Source organism: Schistocerca serialis, chromosome 2 (assembly GCF_023864345.2).
Source record: "Schistocerca serialis cubense isolate TAMUIC-IGC-003099 chromosome 2, iqSchSeri2.2, whole genome shotgun sequence".
Taxonomy (NCBI): Eukaryota; Metazoa; Arthropoda; class Insecta; order Orthoptera; family Acrididae; genus Schistocerca; species Schistocerca serialis.
The window spans coordinates 777,960,006-777,978,824 of record NC_064639.1 but is presented as its reverse complement, the minus strand read 5'-3'; the positions used below and the strand labels follow the sequence as shown (position 1 = coordinate 777,978,824).

The 18,819-nt window shown below is 44.4% G+C and overlaps 1 protein-coding gene across 1 annotated transcript in view; it reads right to left on the bottom strand.

Annotated features, from left to right (window-relative positions):
* Positions 1-18,819, bottom strand: part of LOC126455701 (ATP-binding cassette sub-family C member 4-like) — a 285,023-nt gene that overhangs the window by 166,474 nt on the left and 99,730 nt on the right. The window lies entirely within an intron of this gene.

Here is an 18,819-nt window from a genome sequence, read left to right as displayed (position 1 = left end):
TACATATTTAGGGATTACAATTACGAATAGTTTACGTTGGGACGATCGAGTAGGTAATGTTGTGGGCGAAACAAACCAAAGACTACGATTTGTTGGCAGAGAAAATGCAACAGTTGCACTACAGAGAGCCGGCCGAAGTGGCCGTGCGGTTCTAGGCGCTACAGTCTGGAGCCGAGCGACCGCTACGGTTGCAGGTTCGAATCCTGCCTCGGGCATAGATGTGTGTGATGTCCTTAGGTCAGTTAGATTTAATTAGTTCTAAGTTTTAGGCGACTGATGACCTCAGAAGTTAAGTCGTATAGTGCTCAGAGCCATTTGAACCATACTACAGAGACTGCCTACACTACACTTGTACGTCCTCTTCTTGCGTGTTGCTGTGCGGTGTAGGATCCGCATTAGACAGGATCGACATAGGACATCGTAAAAGTTCAAAGAAGGGTAGGTCGTTTTCTACTATCGCGAAATATGGGAGAGAGCAGCACGGAAATGATACGTGAACTGAGGTTGCAATCATTAAAAGAAAGGTATTGTTTGTTGCGCCAGGATCTTCTCATGAAATTTTAATCACCAACTTTCTCCGCAGAGTGTGAAGATATTTTGTTGGCACCCACCTACATAGGGAGGAATGATCATAAAAATAAAATAAGAGAAGTCAGAGCTCACACAGAAAGATTTAGGTGTTGGTTTTTCCCGCGCGCTGTTCGAGAGTGGAACGGTAGAGAAACAGCTTGAAGGTGGTTCGATGAACCCTTTGACAGACACTTGATTTGAATTGTAGAATAATTATGTAGATGCAGATGCAGATGTACCACCGCGGCGATGCCGCTGGCCTCCGGAAGATGTTGCTGATTCCATCTGCTGAAGCTGATCATCGCCACGCCGTCCGTGCTTGCGACAAGTTCCGGCCACGGCGGCGCTAAGGACAATCATCTTCGCGGCACCAACAAGCCACTCTGCTCAAAAGTCTCTGTGGATGGGGGGAAATCAACCATTCCCCACGAGGCAAGTCACTTGACGGAATGGATGAAAAAACTTTTAAGTTGGTTGAGACACTAACAGCAAGCCATCACTTAAAACTATTAGGCCGCGGTCGATGTATAAAAGTTTCTCCTAACGTTTCCTCTCAGACTCCCGGAAACATCTTCAGAGGTAAAATGGCAGAATGTGCCATACATCGACCACGGCCTAATAGCCCGGAAGTTTTAAGTCATGTCAGTACTACCCGTGAAAGCTTACATTGTATGAAGTAACAGCAAGACTGATTATCCTGATGTAAAGTCTCAAAGTAATAGCAGAATGGAAACAGATGTATTTAATGAGCGATGGCAGCACTAGAAAAGCAAACAAATGTATAGGGGATCAGTTCAGACTTCGGGGAGAGGGGGTAGTGCTGCTGAATCCGCATTGTCACAAAGTGACAAAAAATTGAAGTGATAATGGAATGTAGTCAAATTAAGTCGGGTGATGCTGAGGGAATTAGATTAGGAAATGAGACACTTAAAGTAGTTAAGGAGTTTTGCTATTTAGGGAGTAAAATAACCGATGATGGTCGAAGTAGAGAGGATATAAAATGTAGACTGGCAATGGTAAGGTAAGCGTTTCTTAAGAAGAGAAATTTGTTAACATCGAGTATAGATTTAAGTGTCAGGAAGTCGTTTCTGAAAGTATTTGTATGGAGTGTAGCCATGTATGGAAGTGAAACATGGACGATAACTAGTTTGGACAAGAAGAGAATAGAAGCTTTCGAAATGTGGTACTACAGAAGAATGCTGAAGATAAGGTGGGTAGATCATGTAACTAATGAGGAGGTATTGAATAGGATTGGTGAGAAGAGAAGTTTGTGGCACAACTTGACTAGAAGAAGGGATCGGTTGGTAGGACATGTTTTGAGGCATCGAGGGATCACAAATTTAGCATTGGAGGGCACCGTGGAGGGTAAAAATCGTAGAGGGAGACCAAGAGATGAATACACTAAGCAGATTCAGAAGGATGTAGGCTGCAGTAGGTACTGGGAGATGAAGAAGCTTGCACAGGATAGAGTAGCATGGAGAGCTGCATCAAACCAGTCTCAGGACTGAACACCACAACAACAACAACAATTGCAATACTAGCATTCGGCTTTGAGCAGTGACGGAGTGGACATGCTCCCAGACGACACAAATAATATGGGGACTATAACTTCATATCTTTACCCATAGTTTGAAAAGTAAATAAAACAGTTTTTATTAGCTGCCTCGGTGAAAAAAATTACGTCGTGCTACAACTAGTCAGTGACAGAGATTACTGTTATTATTGCTATCTTCTGTCTGAAGACTTGTCTGATGCATCTCCAATGAGCAAAGTTTATCAAAAAGAATACGAGCCCAGTTCTGATACCATAAAAGAAACTCTACTGCTGTAACTGATATCGCGACGCACAGTATAAACTTAAAAAAACATTGGCGTACGGAAATCGAAGCTAGTATCGCAACATACACTTGAGCTGTATTACTCAAGAGGAGCTTCAGTACAAAGTTACGAATATTATGTATGTATCAGAAGTAAATCGAAACAACTATGAAATGAACAACTCTAACCCTTATCGGATTGGAAGCGAATCGAGTCTCGCAACAGAGACCCTACAGATGCTGTTGTAGGAACCACGAGACACAGTAAAACCTAAAGAAAAGATATTTATCATAAAGAAATCGAACGAGAATCGCAAAATACGCTTTAGCTATACAGTGGAGACTGCGATAGGCGGTTACGAATATACGGGTATGTATGTGTCCTGAGTAAATCGAAATGGTTATCGCAAGAAGAATATTAAGTATCTATTGGAAAGAAAACGAATCGAGCATCGTAGTAAAACTTTACAGCTGTAGTGCAAACTACTAGACACAGTACGAACGAAAAGAACTGTGCAGAAAAAAGATTGATATAGAGACTAAGAATTCGAATTCTTGGTGAAACAAAATAGACAGTATCTTGGAAGTACGAAGTTCGCTTCGAAGTCTTTTATTTCCTTATGTTCCCTGCGCTCCTGTAACTAACTGTTCGTAAATGATATTTCTTCAGTTTCCATATCAAACTCGTTTTCTGAAATGAATTGCAATTGTGTACACCACCCACTAATCAGCACTCAAATGACATTACGTTAGTCGTATTGCATGGTTCCCGCAGAGTAAGATATCTGAGATGTGGAAATAAGCGAAGAATGTACACTTCGAAAGAAACGGTTTAAATACTACGTATCTACGCTGAGCCCAGCTACGCGGCAGGAAAGACGACCCAGCCCCGATGTTTTCACAAATGCATAACTCTTATAGTTCGTCTTCAGCAACAAGTCATTGACATTAGCAACAATATTCACGACAAAATAACCAATCGCATTCGACCGGTGGCGGTAGTAGCAGTGGAGACTATACAGGGTAGTCCTAAACAATATGTCAAAAATGTAAAGGCACGTAGAGGGGACCTAACTAAGCAGGTTTGGTACAGGAATATGTATGCGGTAATGACACATTACAGCGCTAGCTTGTACAGCAGTATCGATCACAGGAAACTGAAAAGGCACGTAAAGACGAATGAAATCAGAAATTTATTAATAGTTTACAAGAGGTGCTCGAAAAAGCGACCACCAACAGAGATACACGATTCATAGCCACGGCGCATGGATCGGCGGACATTAGAAAAGACGTCAGGCAAGTCGATCACATGTCCAGTAGCAACAGACAGACGGGACTATCGCACACCAGGCTTCTTGGTGCAGGCTAAATAGGGAGAACGCAGTGGTCAGCGAACTGGACTGCCCCGTCCTATCCTGTCCATAGACAGCGTCCATGTTATTCCTGACGTTTCGACTGAAGTGAGATGGATGGGGCTCCATCGTGCTAGAACTACGTTCGTCTGCGGACAGCTACAGGAACACGGCCCAGAAGTCCAGGCAAGACCTCCTATAGAAAGAACGTATTTTTGTACGAGTGGCCAGTTATACGACTAGGTAGAATATACAGTCCTATTAATTGATTGTGCAGAATGCCTGCCCAAATATTTACAAAAAACCTCCCTTGGTAGGCGTGTGCTATTGTGCCATGTGGGTTACCATGAGCCCGCAAATGAAAATCATGGATGTTCAACATACCCGACGGCGTAAAGGTAGCTTTATCAGTGAATAAAACATCTGCAGGGAAGGTTTCTTTGGCTGCAGTCTGCTGAAGATACCAAAGAGCAAAGTTGAGACGTGGAAGATAATCGTCAGGGGTCATTGCTCGCACCCTCTGTAAATGATACGGACGTTCCGCCTTCACGTAGTCCTCAGAGGACTTTGATGGCTCACACCTAACGCACGTCTACAGCTCTCGAGCTTGTCGATATCCTCTACTGTGTTTAGTATTCTTTCTTCCACTGCGATATCTTCCAATGCCAGTTCCACGTCAGAAAGCATAAAACGATCCACTCGTGCGTCACTCCCGATGAAGACGCTCGAATGTTCGGCGATCCAGCTGATTACTATCCGGGAATCACCCCCTGTACATCCTTTGAGCAGTTTATCCATTTCCTTGTGCAGTCCCATACATGAAGTGCGTGTCGGCCAGCTCCGCATTCGTGAAACGATGCACGCTGCTCGCGATCCGCGCGGGAAATGATGAATTCAGCTAGCGAAGAGCTTTTATACGCTCAGTCATTAGCTCTCTCTACCGGCTCAAGGCGGCATTACCACACACACATTCCTATACATCTGCTTATTTCGCTCCCCTCTACCTGCCGTTAAATTTTTGACATATACACTACTGGCCATTAAAATTGTTACGCCAAGCAGAAATGCGGATGACAAACGGGTATTCATTGGACAAATTATACTAGAACTGACATATATTTAATTTTCACGCAATTTGGGTGCATAGATCCTGAGAAATCAGTACCCAGAACAACCACCTCTGGCCGTAATAACGGCCTTGATACGCCTGGGCATTGAGTCGAACAGCGCTTGGATGGCGTGTACAGGTACAGCTGCCCATGCAGCTTCAACACTATACCACAGTTCATCAAGAGTAGTGACTGGCGTATTGTGACGAGCCAGTTGCTCGGCCACCATTGACCAGACATTTTCAGTTGGTGAGAGATCTGGAGAATGTGCTGGCCAGGGCAGCAGTCGAACATTTTCTGTATCCAGAAAGGCCCGTACAGGACCTGCAACATGCGATCGTGCATTATCCAGCTGAAATGTAGGGTTTCGTAGGGATCTAATGAAGGGTAGAGCCACGGGCCGTAACACATCTGAAATGTAACATCCATTGTTCCGCGTGCCGTCAATGCGAACAAGAGGTGACCGAGACGTGGAACCAGTGGCACCCCATACCATCACGCCGGGTGATACGCCAGTATGGCGATGACGAATACACGCTTCCAATGTGCGTTCACCGCGATGTCGCCAAACACTGATGCGACCATCATGATGCTGTAAACAGAACCTGGATTCATCCGAAACAATGACGTTTTGCCATTCGTGTACCCAGGTTCGTCGTTGAGTACACCATCGCAGGCGCTCCTGTCTGTGACGCAGCATCAAGGGTAACCGCAGCCATGGGCTCCGAGCTGATAGTCCATGCTGCTGCAAACGTCGTCGAACTGTTCGTGCAGATGGTTGTTGTCTTGCAAACGTCCCCATCTGTTGACTCAGGGGTCGAGACGTGGCTGCACGATCCGTTATAGCCATGCGGATAAGATGCCTGTCATCTCGCCTGATAGTGATTCGAGGCCGTTGTGATCCAGCACGACGTTCCGTATCACCCTCCTGAACTCACCGATTCCATATTGTGCTAAGAGTCACTGAATCTCGACCAACGCGAGCAGCAATGTCGCGATACGATAAACCGCAATCGCGATAGGCTACAATCCGACCTTTATCAAAGTCGGAAACGTGATGGTACGCATTTCTCCTCCTTACACGAGGCATCACAACAACGTTTCACCAGGCAACGCCGGTTAACTGTTGTTTGTGTATGAGAAATCGGCTGGAAACTCTCCTCATGTCAACACGTTGTAGGTGTCGCCACCGGCACCAAACGTTGTGTGAATGTTCTGAAAAGCGAATAATTTGCATATCACAGCATCTTCTTCCTGTCAGTTAAATTTCGCGTCTGTAACACCTGGGCCGCAAAAGGTGGTTATTCAGGCTTTTACAGGTGGTAACATTATTGTGACTGGACTGTGTATGATATTTTATTCCACTGGCATAAGACATCTTGCAGTCCAATATGATTTTGTAAGTGAGGCACCATACCTCTTTCCTGCTGGCAACGAAGCCCATTCTTTATCGTAGTATGAGTTCTCTGACCTGAAATGTATTTAACGAACTTCACTGCAATGGTCAGAAAGCCGATAAAACAATTCAAAAGTGCAGTGTGAAATGTCCGGATTTAATCGGACAAACTGAATTATTTGGAAGACAGTAAATGAAATTAATTTAATTTATGAATCTCCTCAGACGATCGTCTGTTCGCTACACATAGTGGGGCCTCTAAGGTCGACTTTTCGACTCTTGACAAAAAAGGAAGAAAAAAAAACAAAAAAAGCAAAAAAAGGGCCTTGCGAATTCTGACCGGTTCATCCAGTGCATACGTGAGTATCTCAGAAGTGGTGAACAGGTTCTGAAAGAACGAGAAACAAGTCTTGTCACTGGAAAGTTCAAGACAGGGCGACCGTCTTGTAACTCCTTGGCCGCTAAACACACGTAAAGGAAAGGCGAAAACGATTACAATGAGCACGGAAGGGCGACAAAAGGACTTTCTGTCATGTTCTGTCCCTGACTAAAAAAGTCTTCTAAAACATGAAGTTTAATTATAATAGCATAATTTATTTTATTTATGTCCTGATTATACTGTTTAGACGCTGTTTACACAAAAAAATTTGACATTTTTGCTGTGACAGCAACTGTCCGTAATATTTCTTCAGTTTCAACATTTACATTCAGTTTTCAACATTTATATTATACTATTTAAACGCTGTTTGAACTAAAAAATTTGATAGTGTTACTGTGACACCAACTGTCTGTAACACGTCTGAGGCAATTACGTATTTAGATTTGTCATTGAATAAGCTTTTAAAACACAAGACGTGCATTCCATGTAGTGTGTACGACGTTTGGAGGCATATCTTTCTATAAGACGTAGGGACAACATCTCTCATTTAAAAAAAAAAAAAAATTGTCGCCTTGTAGAACGAAGTCCCACAGTCAACGACGATCTATACTCCTTGGTGTCAAGTAGGGATGTGTGTTCACTTTATTTTTTTTTTAATTTTTGAGGTTAACTTAGCAGAGCCTTTGCGTTCGTTCGTAAGACACCTCTACCTACTGTATCAGTTCATATTTTCATTGTGCTAATGATGGTGGTACTTCACAACGGTACCAAGGAAGCGGCATTGTCCACCCTAATGTTCGTACACGATACACCGAGCCTCTCAAGTTGTCTGCTTTCTTATGTAATTTCGTCGACCGCTGCCTGATCACTTCATTTACCCTGTTCGTGTGGAGTTCGTTATGTAGATCAGCTACCCTGGTGTGACGCCAGCACCAAGTATCCATCGAAGATTCATATTTTGTTCCACTAGGCGACTGATCTGCGTTTGGCTATTCATACCCCAAACAGAGCTGCCGTACAGCATTTTTGAAAGGACTGTGTATTTATACAGTCGTAATTTGTTCGTAGTGCTTAAGTCCGAGGTTTAAAAAAGTGGAAAAGTTTTTTAGCCATTCCAGTGGCTTTGTTTCTAAGATCTATGTTTATGGAGGAAGAATTGTTTGTCCAGGGTAACTCCTAAGGCCGTGCCTTAGTACTCGTACTTCATGGAATGTCTTGTCCACTCAGTCTCAGTGTAACAAGCATCTGCGGGCGTTTCTTACTGAAGTAAGTGTCAGTCGTCTTAGCCGGGTTAAACTGTAGTTCGTTAATCTTGTACCACGTCGCAGTGGCGTTGAGTTGTTCTTGCAGTTGTCTGATATTGCCTAGATGGTCAAGTAGGCCGTGTCATCAGCAAGCTCTGCTATTTGTAGTCCAACGAAGGGGCAGCCAACAGCGACAGCTTTTTAATATATGCGTATTGAGCAATTTGTGGTAGGTAACATCTACCCTGACCTTTTATTTTACGTGTTTCTCTTGAATTAAATTATCCAAACATTATCAGTTTTCTCTCTAACTGCCACTTCGTGCTCTTACTTAGGTGCTCAAGTGACCACGATAAAAGTAATAAACAAGGATGAATTGGTTCGTATGAAAGAGCTTCCTTAAAACGTAGCTCTATCCTTAAAATGCAACCCCTTACGACTGGGCTACTGACAGAGGTGGATAATGTACTTCGTGGAACGTGTGAGTAGAAAAGCTGACCGATAACTTACAAGTAAGCGTCGAAACACGAGAATGATATTTTCAGCCCTCTTGTGGTTCGTTCCGTAGCGTATTTTATTTGGGGGCCTCGAATAAAATTCGGAGAACAACGTTAAGTAAGTGGATATCTTCATATTCTTATAACCTTCGCGATTCGACTCGCAGCTATGTAGTTGTTCTGAAACTATTGGAATCAAGTGGATATCACTTATACTACTCGCATGTCCCTAACCAGTTATCTAACAGGAAAAAGGGGAGCCACAGTGTAACGTGAATCCGAGCCACGTTCCGATTCTGGCGAATCTCCACATCATCTAGAGGTGAATGCTAGGTTGAAAGGTAGAATACAAAAAAGTGACCCAGCCGGAATTCGATCCTACAACTTTTCGGTTTCTTTTATTTTTTTTTAAATCCGTAAAAGTACTCTACTGAGTGTTCTACATGTACAGATGACTGAAATAAAGAAAATAAACGTGGACATGAAGGAATTAATTAGAAGAAGTACAACAGAAGTACCTGAGTACTCGTGCAAAACAGGAAATACATTGTGCTAACAGCAGTCAGTAGTAGGCACAGTCAGCTTCAGAGCTTCAGGCTGGCGGAGACAAAGTGGGCAGGGGTCGAATCCCGAGGTCTGGCCATGACGTTTCCCCCCCTCCCCTTTCTCCCCTGTTACTGAGTTGCTCTCTCACATGCCTCTTTTTTCCCTAAAAAGAATACCAACAGCGCGAAAGGAAAGAATAAATAGCAAAAACAGATGCAAGAAAACAAAAGCGCAATGAGGGCAGCAGCTGCTGCCAGATTTATTCAGTGTCTGTTGGTAAACGGTTCCCGAAATCGTGGCAGTTGCACGCAGGTCCAGTAAGCCGTAAAGATAAACTGGCGAAAAGCCATATGGTCATCACCTTCATAACAACGACAAAACGTACAAAGTGAGTAACCAACCACATGACCGTATTAGTCTTTGCGGCCCCTTCCGCAGGAGGTACCAGTCCTCCCTCGGGCATGGGTGTGTGTAAGTGTTGTTCTTAGCGCAAGTTAGTTTAAGTAGTGTGTAAGTCTAGGGACCGATGACCTAAGCAGTCTGGACCCTTAGGAATTCACACACATTCGAACATTTTAGTCTTTGCCCTCGGAAAAAAAGAAGTAGCCGACCGCAAAGGTATGTCAGTGGAAAATGCAGATTCAACAGACGAAAAGGAAAGCCAATTACTTCCCGAGCCAAGACCATTTAGCTAGCTGGCCGTGACAAGTAAACTGGAACTGCAGAGTATCTAGGGACGCACACCTACTCATCTGCGTCACTAATCCCGATACGGTATAGACGCTCGTTGGTGGAAATCGAATCGTTGACTACTCTGTACCACTAGGAGGTCGATGCCATTAATAGAACCGGAAGGCTGATGTTGGTCCACACACTTCTACGGGAGAATCGCGGTGAAAACAGTTCAACGGGATTGGACCAAGGAATCCCTTCCCAGCGGACCAAAAAAAATTTTGTTCGTAGCACCGGCCTTTGCAATACGCCAGCCCCCAACTAGTTTACAGCTAGGTGGAACTCTCGAATGTGTCGCAGTTTAAAACTCAGACGACCACCGTCAAGAGAGCCCGCGCGGCTGGCCACTCGGTCTAACGAGCTGCTTCCCGAGCGGGAAGGCGAGCAGGTTCCCGGCACCAATCGGCCCGGCGGATTAGTGTCGAGGTCCGGTGTGCTGGCCAGCCTTCGGATGGTTTGTAAGGCGGTTTTCCATCTGCCTCGACGAATGCGGGCTGGTTCCCCTTATTCCGTCTCAGTTCCACTATGTCGGCGATTGCTGCGCAAGCTCTGTCTCCACTTTCGCGTACACCATAATTACTCTACCACGCAAACATTTGGGGTTGCACTCGTCTGGTGTAAGACGTTGCCACGGGGGTCCACTGGGGGCCGAACCGCACAATAACGCTGGGTTCGGTGTGGGGCGGCGCTGGGGTGGGTGGACTGCTGTCGCCTGTTGTGGGGTCGTGTACCACTGAGGGCTATGGCGGGACGAAGCCTCTCCGCCGTTTCTAGGTAAAATAAACAATACAATACACACCGTCAAGAGGGGATCAAGACTCGCTGGACGTGCTAAGGGGAACAGCCAAGACGTAAAAGTATATCACTCCTGAGTGATCGTCAATGTAGTGCACTGAACATATAAGACGAACGCCTTTCTTTAAATGCCAGAAAGGGTCAGTCCGCCGGGAGAACGAGGCTTCGTCACAATCTCATATCATAATCTGAAGCTGTGACGCTTCATTAAAAGATGTCCGGACAACTGTTTTAGTTCTTTGGATACCATGGAGGAAAGCGGGAAAAGTTCCGCGATGTACTATGCCTTGCATAGCACATACGTATCCAAAATTTGTTCCTTCTGAAGAAAGGTACGACAGCGTCGTTCAGGTTCCAGTATTGCCCCTGGATCCTATCAGTAACCGTTTTCCAATTACAGTCGCCATATGGAGCGGACAACGATCAGTATCGTGATGTATGTCGATCTGCAGCTGTTACCCATATAATTACTGTTCCATCGAAACACCATAAATTAATAAGTTTACTTTTGCCCTCGTTCATTCGTGCTCACGAGGCGCAGCAATGATGATCGTTGATCGCCTTCAGCAGAGGTATCTCAGCACGTTGACGGAGAAAAAGCAAAGCATCATCAGCGTACGCGCGAACAGTGAGAGTCCTTTCAGAAAGTGTCAATCCCTGAAGCTGGGCGCAACCTTCCGAAGCAGTGGCTCTAGAGATAAGACAAACAAAGACATCGAGAGCGAGCTCCCCTGCGGGAGCGTTAAGTGCTCATTGACAATTACCGAAGCTGCAATGCCCGCGAACAAGTTCAATAACACCATACGAGCCTCGACAGTCAGCCCGTTCATCTCCAAAATCCGAAGCAGGAATGCACGATCGAAAGCCTTATCGATATCCATAAAGGCAAAAGCACAATGGACAGAAGCAACGGCAGCAACCGAAACCACATCACGGCGTTTGTTCACAGGGGTAAGATTATAGCGACCGGGCAGGCGACTCTGACAATGGCCGATGACAGTCCCCAGCAAGGCACGCATCATGTGATTAGCCGCCCTTGCCACTGTCTTCTAATGAAAACGCAATAACGGGAGAGGACGAAACGAAAATTTTCAACAGGATGTCTAGGTATCAACACAGTTTTCCTCACCTTGAATGGAGCAAGCACAACTCCACCCACCCACCCCTCCCCCCACCCTCCCTCACATCATCACCTCGTTCAACATGGACATAAGTATCACCCCCATAAAGGGCCAAAAAAGCACGTAAAATTCCTTGGGGAGCCCATCCTTACCTAACGATTTGTGAGATCATATACGCCATCCGGTCGAAAGGTGGCCATGAATTCGGTGCTCTGTCCGGCCACGAGCAGCGTAGAAAGGGTCCGAATTTCTGGGTCGAAGGGAAAGTCGCTACGTGCTTTCACATCGTAGAGATTCATAGTACTGATGTAAGGCGTGAACTACGTCCGCTTCCGCCGTCAGCTGATGACTGTGAACTGCTTTAAGGGGCTCCGGAACGCCCTATACTTGCAATGTTAAAATAACGCTTATAAATTACATCTTTCCTCACAAAGTATTTGAGGAAGGAAGTTGAACTTTTTACAGATTATTTATTGGAATATGGGCTACAACTTAACACAGGGATTTTACAAAACTTTAGTTCAGTTATTAAAGATGATTTTTTTCAATTGTAATGAAAATTCACAACATTTTTTTGCAATTTTTTATTTATATATTCAAAAATATACAGTTTTTTGGGAAAAGGCTGTGTTAAATTATGCAGAAGGTACTGTGTAACATTTACTGAAAGTTTGAAACAAATATGTTTGGAAGATCCTTAGAAAACATGTAATTAGCATGAGAAAATAAAAGTTTTGGGAGTCGAGCGACAAAGATTGGATAACTTTTTAGTGCATTCCAGGTCCATAGGATGGATTATCTTCATCCTCTGCAAACTCCTCCTCCAGCTTCCTCTTGTACCTCCTCCTGTTTACTCTTGCTTGTATTTCTAGACTCTTTACAGCCCTGTCTGCAGCCCGAAGGCGTTCCTTGTCTAAAGCAAGCATCGCTCGTTGTTGTGTTCGTAGATTTTGCTACCATTTTCTTCAGTTGCAGTTACTGCAACACTGTTCCAAAAGGTGGTCATGTATGAACACTTATCACATTTCAGTTGTATTTCACTAGCAAGTCCTACGTGCTTTATTATGGAGAGTTCCAGACCAACTTCACTACAATGAATACATCTTACACAGTTTGAAAAAATTCCTTTGAGAACCGACATATCAAATATTTCATTCACATCCGATTCGCCCATAAAACATTCATAGTTTTCACTCGTTGAACCAAGCTTCTTCTGTGAAGTATTTTCTTTTCCACTTTGACTGCTATGGGCAGGTGTACTTGAGAGGTTAGGTTCACTCACTTGGTTATCGTCTTTATTGTTTACAGTAATAACACATACCTTTGGCTTTCCAACATTTCTCCTTTTCTTAAAAGCCTTCAGAGGATTTCTAATAACTTTACTTTTACTCATTATTATACTTCAACAAAACAGAGACTCAGGAAACAGAATTAATTACCAATATTTTCGAGATAACGACAGAGTAAATAAACATGAAACAATCGACAATCACACCAGCGATATATATTGAACCATCACAGGTTAGCCACAACACATACTTTATCTCACATCACTAAAATGTACCTGATGAACACGGACGTTAACAATAACACTATTTTAACAGCGCCACAGTGGGTCACGCCCATGTAGAACACATTTCAAAAAAAATTTAAAAATAGTTGTAGTCTTCGGAATTGAATAAATTATATATCTTTTAAAAGGTAATAGTCTGCAGATTCAGAAAACGCAAAAAAGTAAAAATTGAACTTTTCATGATTTTGAGCCTTTCCGGAGCCCCTTAAGGGGGGTAACGCAAGAGCGGCAACACCAAGCTTGACGCCGAACGAGATGGTGTAATGAAGTAAGTTCCTTCGCCACTAGTGATCATGGTTTGGATATCGCATCCGCAGCCCTTCCATCTGTCGCCGGTCCAATGCAACAACTTCGCTTTAATGCCTCTTACACCTGCTGTCTGCAGAGGGGCGCGATCTGCAAAGTCATGCAAGTAGCGCAAAGAGAGAATAATAACATTCTTGAGTTCTCCGAAAGTCCCTCGCAGCAAAATAAGTGATCAAAGATTGACGGAGCTTCTGTTTAGCTAGGGCTGTCCACCATTCCAGAGTGGCATAGTGCCTCCCAGCGGGTTGAAGACAACGCTCCCACTCGTGGTGTATCACATCATCGAGAGAAGGATCTGCCAAGTGAGAAACACATAACATCCAATAAGAACGGAATAGTTTCACAGGTTGCCGATCAAGTTGTAGAGTTAGCGGCCAAGGCACAGTGATCAGCAAAGCTAGCAGGGATCCCGTCGACTGCACGAATACGGTCAATTCTGCTACTAGAAGTCACAAAGAAATGCGTAAATTTGACCAACATTAGATGTTTACACTCCAAGATATGTTTCAAGTGCATTGAAGATATCAACTCGTTTACATATCGACAATAATTAAAATGGGGAGACCGATCTACAGGACGCAGAACACGGTTAAAATCACCACCCAACAATAGACGCCGAGGACTCATATGTTACAGATAAATAATCTCCTCCTTATAAAAAAGCGAACGTTCCACTGTGGGACCAGAACCAGACGAAGCACATAATACATCCAAGGTGAGGTCAGAAGGTCTATAGCCTACGCCTCTATCAGACTCAAGCACCTCTACCTCAGCAATGAGAATGCCTTCCCGAAGGACTAAGGAAGTTCCTGTCGACAATTCAGGCACCACATTACGAACACCTAGAAATTCAGAGAAAGGAAAACTGGTAAATACATTGTTCAATAGCATTAACGATCACTTTTTCGAAACTCCGTCGCACGATCTGAGGCTCCTTGTCACTGTTCGCGCAGTTCCCCCGTCGGAGGTTGGAGTCCTCCCTCGGGCATGGGTGTGTGTACTGTCCTTAGCGTAAGTCAGTTTTAAGTTATATTAAGTAGTGTGTAAGCTTAGGGGCCGATGATCTCAGCAGTTTGGTCCCACAGTGGACTCCGTAATTGCCTCTAACTGCGTGGCATAAGTTTGAAATTTGGTTCAAAGATGCCTACAACCTTTACAACCTTCCTCTGTAATGAAGCTTGGTGCCCTGCGACATCACCCTCGGGCTCGGCGCTGTTTCAGACAGCAAGGTGTCGATACATTTGAAAAATAGGCCATAGATTTTGAGATCATGCGAGTCATAAGGTGGATTAATGATGTAATTTTGACGCCGAACTTCACTAGAATTCTAACCAACGCCACCGTGGACATGTCATACGGTTAGAAGGTTGTCACAGTCCCTCACGCACATATTTCAGTCCTTCTTTCGACGTCGTTGCTATTGAGGTGCGAACCGCGATACCCAACGTTGAAAATACCGTTTTCTTATGGGTGGCCGTCGAAAACATTTCAAACGCATCTTCGCTCAAAATCGACACGAAAAGGTCTCAGGGGGTAGCATGAAGGGCATCAATGAGACCATCCCTACCCTGGGCGTTGATTTCCACGCATTTCGCGGTCTAAAATGACAGTTTGCAGTGTGATGAACAACGGGGAGACGTTCCTGACAACCTTTGACACTGCTGACACCCTCGGTGGTTCCAACCCTTCTGTAAGGACATTGTGGAGCAGCACCACCTTTGAACGTTAATAATTTAGAGTGCAGTGCGACCACAATTTTTGCTCTCCTGTACCGGTTGGAACCACTAGGCACCATTAAAAATCGTTCGACGAAGTCTGAACATGACCCGAAGCAGCAACTGTTACTTGTGCTTTTTCACACCTCCTTCTTCCTGCTCTCCTGTGGCACGAACATATGGGATTGCAACATTAACAAGTGTTTGAATCAAACGGTAAATTGTCCCTGTCAGACCCTCTAGTTCTGCAACACGTTTGGTGCCACCCACGCATCTTTGTTGCTTAATTTAGAAATGTTCCTTCAGAAATTTCTATACAAAATCAGCCTGGCGGCTGTTCTAGAGCCTGCAGGTTAGACAACCCCTACGGTACCCCTTGGGTGTGGTTTGCATATCCTCGGGCGCAAAAGCAGCCGCCAGTTTGATTTAGTGTCAAATTTTCTCATAGGAATATTTGTAACGAGCTCAATAAAGTTGACACTGGATTCGCTTTCGGGAGGGTAACGGTTCAAACCTATGTGTGGCCATTCTGATTTAGGCTTTCATGATTTCCCTAAATCGCTTCAGGAAAATCCCGAGGTGACTCCTTTGAAAGGGCACGGCTGACTTCCTTTACCATCCTTCCCAAATCCGATGGGACCATTGGCCTCGATCTTTGATCCCTCCCCCCACTCAATCAACCAACCGTTAACGAAATTGCGTTGCACCGAGGTTGTTACCGAACTATCTTAGAGGGAGCCTTTGCCATTTTATTCATGCACGCGTTAATGTTTCACTCCCGCATGCTGCATGATCACGCCACACGAGGGCGGAAAACAGGAGGGTTGATAAAGCGTAAGTAATCTTTGCTGCTTCGGATCACTTTCAAACTTCGACGAATGGTTTTGAACGGTCCCTAGTCGCGAGAACAAAAACTGCGATCGCGCTGCGCCCCAAGGAGGCACCATCACGTTCAATGGGGAAGCAGCCCCACGATGTCCTAAGAGAAGGTTTGAAACGTCCAAGGGCGTCAGCAGTGTCAAAAGTCGCGAAGAACGTTTTCGTGTTGCTCATCGCACTGCGAACTGTCATTTTCGATCACGAAATGTCTGCGAAGGCGTGGTTTCATTGACGCCCTTTCTGCCACTCCCTGAGACCTTCTTTTGTAGATTCTGATAAGCAGTGTGTCTGGAGTGTTTTCGTCGGCCACCGAAGAAAACCGCATGATTTCAGTGCTGAGTGTCGCGGTTCTGATCTCCATCGCAGAGAGATCAAAAAAGGGGTGAAATGTGGGTATGAGGAGCTGTGACGACCTTCTCAACGTATAACACGTCCACTGTGACGCTGGTCAAAATTGTCGTGAAATTGGTACCAATGTGACATCATTAATCCACCTTACAGCTTACATGAACTTCTGAGCTGTGGCCTATTTTCACACGTGCCGACACTGCTGTTTCAAGTATCGTCAAGCACGAAGATGGTGTCGCAAGGTGCCATGATCTTGCACCATTTCAGAGGAAGATTGTAAAGGTTCCAGGCGCCTTTGACCCAAATTTCAAACGCATTGCAGTGGAGACAATTATGTGGTTTCGCAAAAGTAACAATTTTAATTTTCTTGCCCAACTTAGAACCTATTGCAGAAACACGATTTCGGCACAAACCGACACAGCGTAGCTAGGCGCAGCTCTGATTCCACTCGGTTACCCGTGGTCTAGGGGTAGCGTCTTTGATTCACAATCAAAACGCCTTCGGTCCCGGGTTCGATCCCCGCCACTGCCTAAATTTTGACATGTGGCCTGTATTTGAAGAAGTGTCATGATGATCTCTCCAAGAGAAAAAGATTGAATAATCAATGAAAGGATAATGTTCTACGAGTCGGGGCGTGGAATGTCAGAAGCTTGAACGTGGCAGGGAAACTAGAAAATCTGAAAAGGGAAATGCAAAGGCTCAATCTAGATATAGTAGGGGTCAGTGAAGTGAAGTGGAAGGAAGACAAGGATTTCTGGTCAGATGAGTATCGGGTAATATCAACAGCAGCAGAAAATGGTATAACAGGTGTAGGATTCGTTATGAATAGGAAGGTAGGGCAGAGGGTGTGTTACTGTGAACAGTTCAGTGACCGGGTTGTTCTAATCAGAATCGACAGCACACCAATATCGACAACGATAGTTCAGGTATACATGCCGACGTCGCAAGCTGAAGATGAACAGATAGAGAAAATGTATGAGGATATTGAAAGGATAATGCAGTATGTAAAGGGAGACGAAAATCTAATAGTCATGGGCGACTGGAATGCAGTTGTAGGGGAAGGAGTAGAAGAACAGGTTACAGGAGAATATGGGCTTGGGACAAGGAATGAAAGAGGAGAAAGACTAATTGAGTTCTGTAACAAGTTTCAGCTAGTAATAGCGAATACCCTGTTCAAGAATCACAAGAGGAGGAGGTACACTTGGAAAAGGCCGGGAGATACGGGAACATTTCAATTAGATTACATCATGGTCAGACAGAGATTCCGAAATCAGGTAGCGGACTGTAAGGCGTACCCAGGAGCAGATATAGACTCAGATCACAATATAGTAGTGATGAAGAGTAGGCTGAAGTTCAAGACATTAGTCAGGAAGAATCAAGACGCAAAGAAGTGGGATACGGAAGTACTAAGGAATGACGAGATACGTTTGAAGTTCTCTAACGCTATAGATACAGCAATAAGGAATAGCGCAGTAGACAGTACAGTTGAAGAGGAATGGACATCTCTAAAAAGGGCCATCACAGAAGTTGGGAAGGAAAACATAGGTACAAAGATGGTAGCTGCGAAGAAACCATGGGTAACAGAAGAAATACTTCAGTTGATTGATCAAAGGAGGAAGTACAAACATGTTCCGGGAAAATCAGGAATACAGAAATACAAGTCAATGAGGAATGAAATAAATAGGAAGCGCAGGGAAGCTAAGACGAAATGGCTGCAGGAAAAATGTGAAGACATCGAAAAAGATATGATTGTCGGAAGGACAGACTCAGATTACAGGAAAGTCAAAACAACCTTTGGTGACATTAAAACCAACGGTGGTGACATTAAGAGTGCAACGGGAATTCCACTGTTAAATGCAGAGGAGAGAGCAGACAGGTGGAAAGAATACATTGAAAGCCTCTATGAGGGTGAATATTTGTCTGATGTGATAGAAGAAGAAACAGCAATCGATTTAGAAGAGATAGGGGATCCAATATTAGAATCGGAATTTAAAAGAGCTTTGGAGGACTTACGGTCAAATAAGGCAGAAGGGATGGATAACATTCCATCAGAATTTCTAAAATCATTGGGGGAAGTGGCAACAAAACGACTATTCACGTTGGTGTGTAGAACATATGAGTCTGGCGATATACCATCTGACTTTCGGAAAAGCATCGTCCACACAATTCCGAAGACGGCAAGAGCTGACAAGTGCGAGAATTATCGCACAATCAGCTTGACAGCTCATGCATCGAAGCTGCTTACAAGAATAATATACAGAAGAATGGAAAAGAAAATTGAGAATGCGCTAGGTGACGATCAGTTTGGCTTTAGGAAAAGTAAAGAGACGAGAGAGGCAATTCTGACGTTACGGCTGATAATGGAAGCAAGGCTAAAGAAAAATCAAGACACTTTCATAGGATTTGTCGACCTGGAAAAAGCGTTCGACAATATAAAGTG